Source organism: Lolium perenne, chromosome 5, assembly GCF_019359855.2.
Source record: "Lolium perenne isolate Kyuss_39 chromosome 5, Kyuss_2.0, whole genome shotgun sequence".
In the NCBI taxonomy this organism is placed as follows: domain Eukaryota; kingdom Viridiplantae; phylum Streptophyta; class Magnoliopsida; order Poales; family Poaceae; genus Lolium; species Lolium perenne.
Genome location: NC_067248.2, coordinates 1,431,166 through 1,438,932, shown reverse-complemented (window position 1 = coordinate 1,438,932; position 7,767 = coordinate 1,431,166). Strand labels below are relative to the sequence as shown.

Sequence of the window (7,767 nt, the reverse complement as noted above, 5' to 3'; positions counted from 1 at the left end):
TTAGCTTTGGCGCCCCCTGCCAGCACCCCTTTTGTCGCGGGTCGTAATACGGCCCGCGACAAAAGGGCCATGCCTATATATACTCACAGCCAGCTTCCCCCCCCCCCCACCTCCCTACATTTTTTTCCTTGGTGGTGAAAGGTGGAGGTGTATGCTAGCTCTTTTTTTTTCATGTGCACAAGAGGTGTTTGATGAAATGCTTGTGAGGGATGCCACTTGATTTTATTTGATAAGATTTCTCCTTTTTTTGATCCTAAAAGGTTAGCAACTATTTTCTCGTATATACATAGTCCGTACAATACTAATTTTAGCAAGGTGATTGCATCTGATACATAATTGTACTTATGATGCAGATGAGTCATCCATGGATGTACGGTAACCGATGTGCTCCCACTTTCAGAGAGGGCGTGAATTCTTTCCTGCTTGTGGCCGAGGCCAACAAGTCGAAGCAAGGTTTTATGTGTTGTCCATGTCTGAAATGTAAGAACGAGAAGGATTACTCTTGCTCAAGAGACATTAAGAGCCACCTGCTTCGGTTTGGATTCATGTCCAGCTATAATGTTTGGACCAAGCACGGAGAAGAAGGGGTTATGATGGAAGACGGCGATGAAGAAGAAGATAACGATGACCAGTACCGATCTATGTTCTCTGAATGTGATGATACCGCAATGGAAGACAATGAAGAAGAAGGAGGTGAAGAATAGGCAGCAGATGATCGTGTTGATGATGATCTTCGTCGGGCCATTTCTGATGCAAGAAGAGACTGTAGCACGGATAAGGAGAGGTTGCAGTTCGACAAGATGTTAGAGGACCACCACAAATTGTTGTACCCAGGTTGTGAAGATGGGCAGAGAAAGCTGGGTAGCATATTGGAATTGCTGAAATGGAAGGCAGAGGTCGGTGTGACTGACTCGGGATTTGAAAAATTGATGATAATATTAAAGAAGCTGTTTCCAATAAATAACGAATTGCCCGTCAGTACGTATGAAGCAAAGAAGCTTGTCTACCCTCTAGGATTAGATGTGCAGAAGATACATGCATGCATTAATGACTGTATCCTCTACCGCGGTGAGAAGTACGAGAATTTGAATAAATGCCCGATATGCGGTGCATTGCGGTATAAGATCAGAAAAGATGACCCTGGTGATGTTGAGGGCGAGCCACCCAGGAAGAGGGTTCCTGCGAAGGTGATGTGGTATGCTCCCATAATACCACGGTTGAAACGTTTGTTCAGAAACAAAGAGCATGCCAAGTTGTTGCGATGGCACATGGAAGAACGTAAGAAAGACGCGATGTTGAGGCACCCCGCTGATGGTCGGCAGTGGAGAAACATCGGGAGAGAGTTCCCGGATTTTGCAGTTGAGGCAAGGAACTTATGGTTTGGTCTAAGTACAGATGGCATGAATCCTTTTGGGGAGCAGAGCTGCAACACAAAGACTGGCCCGTGACTCTATGTATCTACAACCTTCCTCCTTGGCTGTGCATGAAGCGGAAGTTCATTATGATGCCAGTGCTTATCCAAGGCCCAAAGCAACCCGGCAACGACATTGATGTGTACCTAAGGCCATTAGTTGATGAACTTTTGGAGTTGTGGGCCAAACCAGGTGTACGTGTGTGGGATGAGCACACCGAGCAAGAATTTGACCAACGAGCGTTGCTATTCGTAACCATCAATGATTGGCCTGCTCTTAGTAACATTTCAGGACAGACGAACAAAAGATACAATGCATGCACACACTGTTTAGATGAGACTGAAAGTAAATATTTGGGAAAAAGCAGAAAAGTTGTGTACCCGTACAATCGCCGTTTCCTTCCGCGCAAGCATCCCTTAAGGAAAAAAGGCAAGCATTTCGCTGGCGAGGCAGACAACCGTCCGAAGCCTGTCCCCCATAGTGGTGCTGATATATTTGACATGGTCAAGGATTTAAATGTTATCTTTGGAAAGGGTCCAGGCAGTCGACCTGTTCCGAAAGACGCTGACGGACACGCGCCCATGTGGAAGAAGAAATCTATTTTTTGGGAACTAGAATATTGGAAAGTCCTGGAAGTCCGCTCTGCAATCGACGTGATGCACCTGACCAAGAATCTTTGTGTGAATATTCTAGGTTTTCTGGGAGTGTATGGGAAGACAAAAGATACAACAGAAGCACGGGAGGACCAGGAACGTCATAAAGGACGAAACGGGAATCATCCAGGGCAGTTTGAAGGGCACACCCTACGCTCTTACCAAACAAGAGAAGGAGATCTTTTTTGAAGCCCTATTCAGTATCAAGGTTCCGTCTGGTTTCTCGTCGAATATAAAGGGAATAGTAAATATGAAGGAGAAAAAATTCCAGAACCTGAAGTCCCATTACTGCCACGTGCTTATGACACAATTGCTTCCGGTTGCATTGAGGGGACTTCTACCAGAAAATGTTCGACTAGCCATTGTGAAGATATGTGCATTCCTCAACGCAATTTCTCAGAAGGTAATGGATCCAGAAACTTTGTCAGGATTACAGGAAGATGTGGTCGAATGTCTTGTCAGCTTCGAGTTGTTGTTCCCACCATCCTTCTTCAATATTATGACGCACCTCCTCGTTCACCTAGTTGAAGAGATTAGAATTCTCGGTCCTGTATTTCTACACAATATGTTCCCCTTCGAGAGGTTCATGGGAGTATTAAAGAAATATGTTCATAACCGAGCTAGGCCGGAAGGAAGTATCTCAAAGGGCTACGGAGCGAGGAGGTCATTGAGTTTTGTGTTGACTTTCTTCCTGACCTTAAGCCGATTGGTGTTCCTGAATCTCGGTATGAGGGGAGGCTGACTGGAAAAGGCACACTAGGAAGGAAAGCAACGGTGTGCAGGGACAAGATTTCTTTCAATCAAGCACACTACACAGTTCTATACAATTCCAGCTTGGTGGCTCCGTACATCGAGAAACACAAGAATGTTTTACGAGAAATAAACCCAGGCCAGCCCGAGTCCTTGATTACACGTCAACACATGAATACCTTCGGCAGTTGGTTGCAAAGACATCTCATTAGTGACCCAACTGTTGTAGAGCAGCTGTACTTGTTGGCCAGGTTACCATCTTCAAACATATGTACATTCCAAGGGTACGAGATAAATGGGAATACATTTTACACGATCGACCAAGATAAAAAGAGCACCAACCAAAACAGTGGTGTCCGCTTCGATGCAAAAGATGAGAATGGGCAAACCACCACATATTATGGATACATAGAGGAGATATGGGAACTTGACTATGGTCCCACTTTTAAGGTCCCTTTGTTTCGGTGCAAATGGGTGAAGCTCAGCGGTGTACAGGTAGACGATAAGTACGGTATGACAACAGTGGATCCCAACAATCTTGCGTACATGGACGAGCCATTCGTCCTAGCCAACGAGGTGGCTCAAGTTTTCTACGTGAAGGACATGTCTAGCAAATCGAGAAAAAGAAATCAACAAAAGAATACATCAACCGAGGAGCCAAAGCGCCACATAGTTCTTTCGGGGAAAAGAAACATCGTGGGAGTGGATGACAAGACAGACATGTCAGAAGATTATAATAAGTTTAAAGAAATTCCACCCTTTACGGTGAAAATTGACCCAAGCATCTTGCTAAATGATGAAGATTCTCCATGGCTACGGCGTAGAAGATCACAGCAGTAGATGGCGATGTAATAATGTATTCTTCATATATAGTTCCCAAGACAATCTCTACATTTATGTAATAATGAGAACCCTTTCCCCAACACTGTTAGAGGAGATGGAACTTTAGTCCCGGTTGCACCCACCAACCGTGACTAAAGGTTACCCACACATCCTCATCCTGCCGACAGCTTTAGTCCCGGTTGCATCCACCAGCCGGGACTAAAGGTTGCCCGCCTATTTTCTTCCCGCGCTTCCCACCGCTTCCCGCCTCCGTCTTCCCGCCATTTTTTCACTATATATATGTAGGCTTGGTCTCCATTTACATATCACATCTACACTCATATCTGCAAACCTCCTCACCCTCTCCCATGGCTTCCATCGTATCTCTAACACCCCGGGAGGCGGAGGCACTTTGCGCCTCGAACTACCCCTGCCCGCCGGGCTACCGCGTCCCGACCGGCTGGTTGCTGAGCGTCGGAGGCGTACCGGTCCCTCCTATCCCTCTAGGTGTGGCACGTGAGATGGCCATCACGAACCACTACTACTTCGAGCTCACGCCAGAGCAGCGGAGGAATCTCCAGTGGCATCCCGACTACAGCCCGACTTGGGACAGCTTCTTCATCAATCGGCGTGAGAGGGCGGTTGCCAGGTACGAGGAGGACGGCCCGCCTCCTTCGAACTTCAACGAGGCCGGCCGTCGGCTGTGGTGGCGCGGCCGGACTCTCCAGAGCGTAATGGCCTACCGTGGCCCCCGCCTGCGCTACCCTCAATCCCAGCCCACGCGTGCTCACCCGTCCAGGTTCGACAACCGCGACCCCGATGCTAGCGACGATGACGTCAGCGACTATGATGACTACAGTGGCGACGTTTATATGGCTAGGCAAGACTATGAATGAATGGCTCCAACATTCGAATCTGGCCATGTATCTTAATTTTCAGTTGAGCTCTGTACTTTAATTCCAGTTCAATCGTAAACTGAATTTATAAACTGAATTTAAACTAAAATGGATTGAAGTGATGGCTGATATTAAAGCGGAAAACTGAAGTTTGCTCCCGATAGAGAGAAAGACTTGCTGACGCTTGTCCTCGGTAATCCTGAAAAGGGAGGACGAACAAGAGGCTTCGGCCCTAGTGTTCCGTGGGCGCTTGGGTTTCCGGACGACGCGGAGACTTATAGAAGCCGAGCGAGAGCAAAAAAACGCGAGCTGGAAGTGCAGAATGACCGGATGGCCGAGTTCCAACGTCAACTTGACCAGCAGCAGCGGGAGATTCAGCAGCAGCAGCGGGAGATAAATGAACTAAAAGGACAGCGCCAGCCAGATAATACCGCCGGCATATCTCAGCGGCGAGACAGCAGCGTGGCCGACTCGGAGGCCCCGCCTTTACGGATGATAGATGGCGGTCCTGGCGACCCCGTGGATGGAATCAAGGAGCAAACACCTTGTGATCTCCATGAGGTATTCAGGAACTTATCTGTTAAGGTGGTGGTCGGCTTTGTCTTACCTGCATTTGGAGCTGAAGGTGAGCCGGCAACATGGCATGGCAATGAGATTCCAGCTGGCTATGCTCGTGTCGGGGTGGATTCAGTTGTACCGTCGTGGGAGACATTGCAGCTCGTAATCCCTGGAGGTGATGGTCAGGTTACACTCGGAGACGTGCTGGGAGAAATCATTCTTTGGGAAAAGAAAAACATCAAGCTTCCAGGTTGGGTAGCCCCTAGTACTAGTCGTCCCAGGTCACCATCACCTCCTCCAAGTGATCGCAGGCCACCATCACCTCTTCCGACTGATCACATGTCGCCACCATCACCCTATGGGTACGACCATGACATCCGTAGTCCATCTCCATCTCCAGCGCCGCCGCCTGCGCCCACTAAGACTCGGAATGCACCCAGCCGGAAGCGTTTCAAGAGTCCTGTCCGCAAGCGGTCGCCCCTCCCAACAAGCACTCAAAGGTTCCTCCCCCCCGTCCTTACGATCGTACTAAAGAGGAAAATGAGGCCATTGTAAAGAAACACGTGCATGAACAGCTTCATAAGGAAAAACCTCCAGCGCCAGCGCCATACACCGAGAAGCAAAAAGGATATGCTCTTGATTTTCTGAACACACCATCGCAATATGACTTACACGAGAAGAAGGATGACTACACACGCACACTTGCGAGGGTAATTGGGGACAAGGGCACTGCTAAGAAGAAGGATAGTGCTAGCACGAGCAAATCATCAGCTAGAAGTGTAGCCGGGAAGAAATCAAGTTCAACAAGTGCACCCCTCAAGGCCAAGCAAGCAGCGACAACGGGTAGAAAAAGAAAGGAAGTTCCCCAGCTCGGAGAACAGGCCAAACAATCGATCCCACCACTCAAAGTGTCAGATGTTCCCTCGGTGTACCAGGAACATGGTGATTTCGATCTGGAAGCAGCTGCGGTGCTAGCGGCTCAAGTTGGCTGTACCGTGGAGGAATTGCTGAGTGCCCATGATGCAGTACTACCCATTGCTGATATAGCTCCTAAATTTGTCTATGGGGCCGACTTGGTCAGCAAAGAGCGGCTGCATAAACTGCCAACGCATATGCGGAATTTGCATCAGTGGTACATTGATGCGTGCAAGGAGAACACAAGTTACATCGTGGCGGATATCCCGAAGATTATTACTTCAGAAAGGAGGAGATCCAGAGTGAGATGAATGAACTCTGGCAGTTATTCAATTTAGACGCCCTCGACAAATCTCTCATGAGTTGCTACTTTGTAAGTTGTTAACTACATATAAGTTCATGTTCATTCAGTTGTTCCTGTTCATTGCATATACTCATTATATCTTATGTGTTCTCTTATGCAGACTGAAGATCATTGAATGCAGAAGTAATAAGATGTTCAATGTTGGGTTTGTTGACCCAGATAAAGTACATCATGACACGGTAAAGAATAATGTCGAAGAAACGGGGGGAAACCTACTAAGGTTTATAGGGGAGCAAAGCTTCTGTGATTCAATACTGTTTCCTTACAACGACAGGTGAGAGTCTTACTGATCTGTTGTGCACATTCAATTTTTCTTACTCGATGTTATGTGTAATTCATGACGTATATATATATAAACATGTGCAGTTTCCACTGGATTCTGCTAAATATTCAAGTTGATAAGGGAATAGTTGAAGTAAGGGACCCATTGAGTAGAGGCACGGACGGGTTCCGCGACTTGCAGAACATTCTCCAGAGGTAATTTCAATCATTAATTGCCGCGCTATATCTTTCGTGAGATATCAATTAATTATCCACTCATTCAATCATTCTTTTGCCTGGCAGGTGTTGGAGAGCTTTGAAGAATAATATTGCGGGTAACTTCGCAGAGAAGCTAACATTTACTCTTGTACCGTGCGCCCAGCAGCCACAGGGGACGAATCTATGTGGATACTACGTTTGCGAGTCCATTCGCATGTTAACCACTGAGAAGCACAACGATAATAGATTCAACGTAAGCAATAACATTCACAACTTTAGTTTATTATCGTCAGTATTTCGTTATCAAGATTGATATAGTCATATTCATCTCATTTTCCTATATAGGTCGACTTCATGCGGGAGAAGCTCCAACCACACGAGCACATACTAGGAATTATGGAGGAATTGGCGGGACTTCTAATGAAAGAAGTAATAGACGACAACGGCTTGTTTAGTCCAAATAGGCGCAACAAATGATCCCCATGTATTAGTTCGAATAGACGACGGGCTTTAGTCCCGGTGGTAGTGACCTCCATATATATGTGTAAGGGGAATCTACGAAGTTTTGCTCCCAATATTTGTTTGCTCGATCTATATATAATGAATGAACGTGTACAACTTGTAGTAGCGTACAAATATTTGTTATGCAACTTTTATTTTAAAATGAAAAAATGAAATAAAAGGGGGGGCGGTGGCGGGGGGGGGGGGAGGGTTGCTGCACACTTCAAACCCTAAAGCAGCAGCGTTCTGCGCGCGCCACGTAGAGGCCCTTTTGTCGCGGGTGGTAATACCGCCCGCGACAAAAGGTGTGCCCCTGGGGCACCCCGCGCCTGCCACGTGGTGGACCATATGTCGCGGGTGGTAAGCGACCCGCGACAAAAGGGTGGACCTTTTGTCGCGCCTTCGTTGTCGCGGGT

At 47.3% G+C, this 7,767-nt stretch overlaps 1 long non-coding RNA gene and 1 pseudogene across 1 annotated transcript; both read left to right on the top strand.

Moving 5' to 3' along the window:
• The first annotated feature begins 259 nt into the window (after positions 1-259).
• LOC139831182 (uncharacterized) lies at positions 260-2,254 on the top strand (annotated as a pseudogene).
• Positions 2,255-6,812: 4,558 nt separating this feature from the next.
• On the top strand, positions 6,813-7,433 carry LOC139831190 (uncharacterized). Its single transcript, XR_011745855.1, has 3 exons — positions 6,813-6,847; positions 6,935-7,103; positions 7,196-7,433. It is a non-coding gene; the product is annotated as an uncharacterized lncRNA (long non-coding RNA).
• Positions 7,434-7,767: the final 334 nt, after the last annotated feature.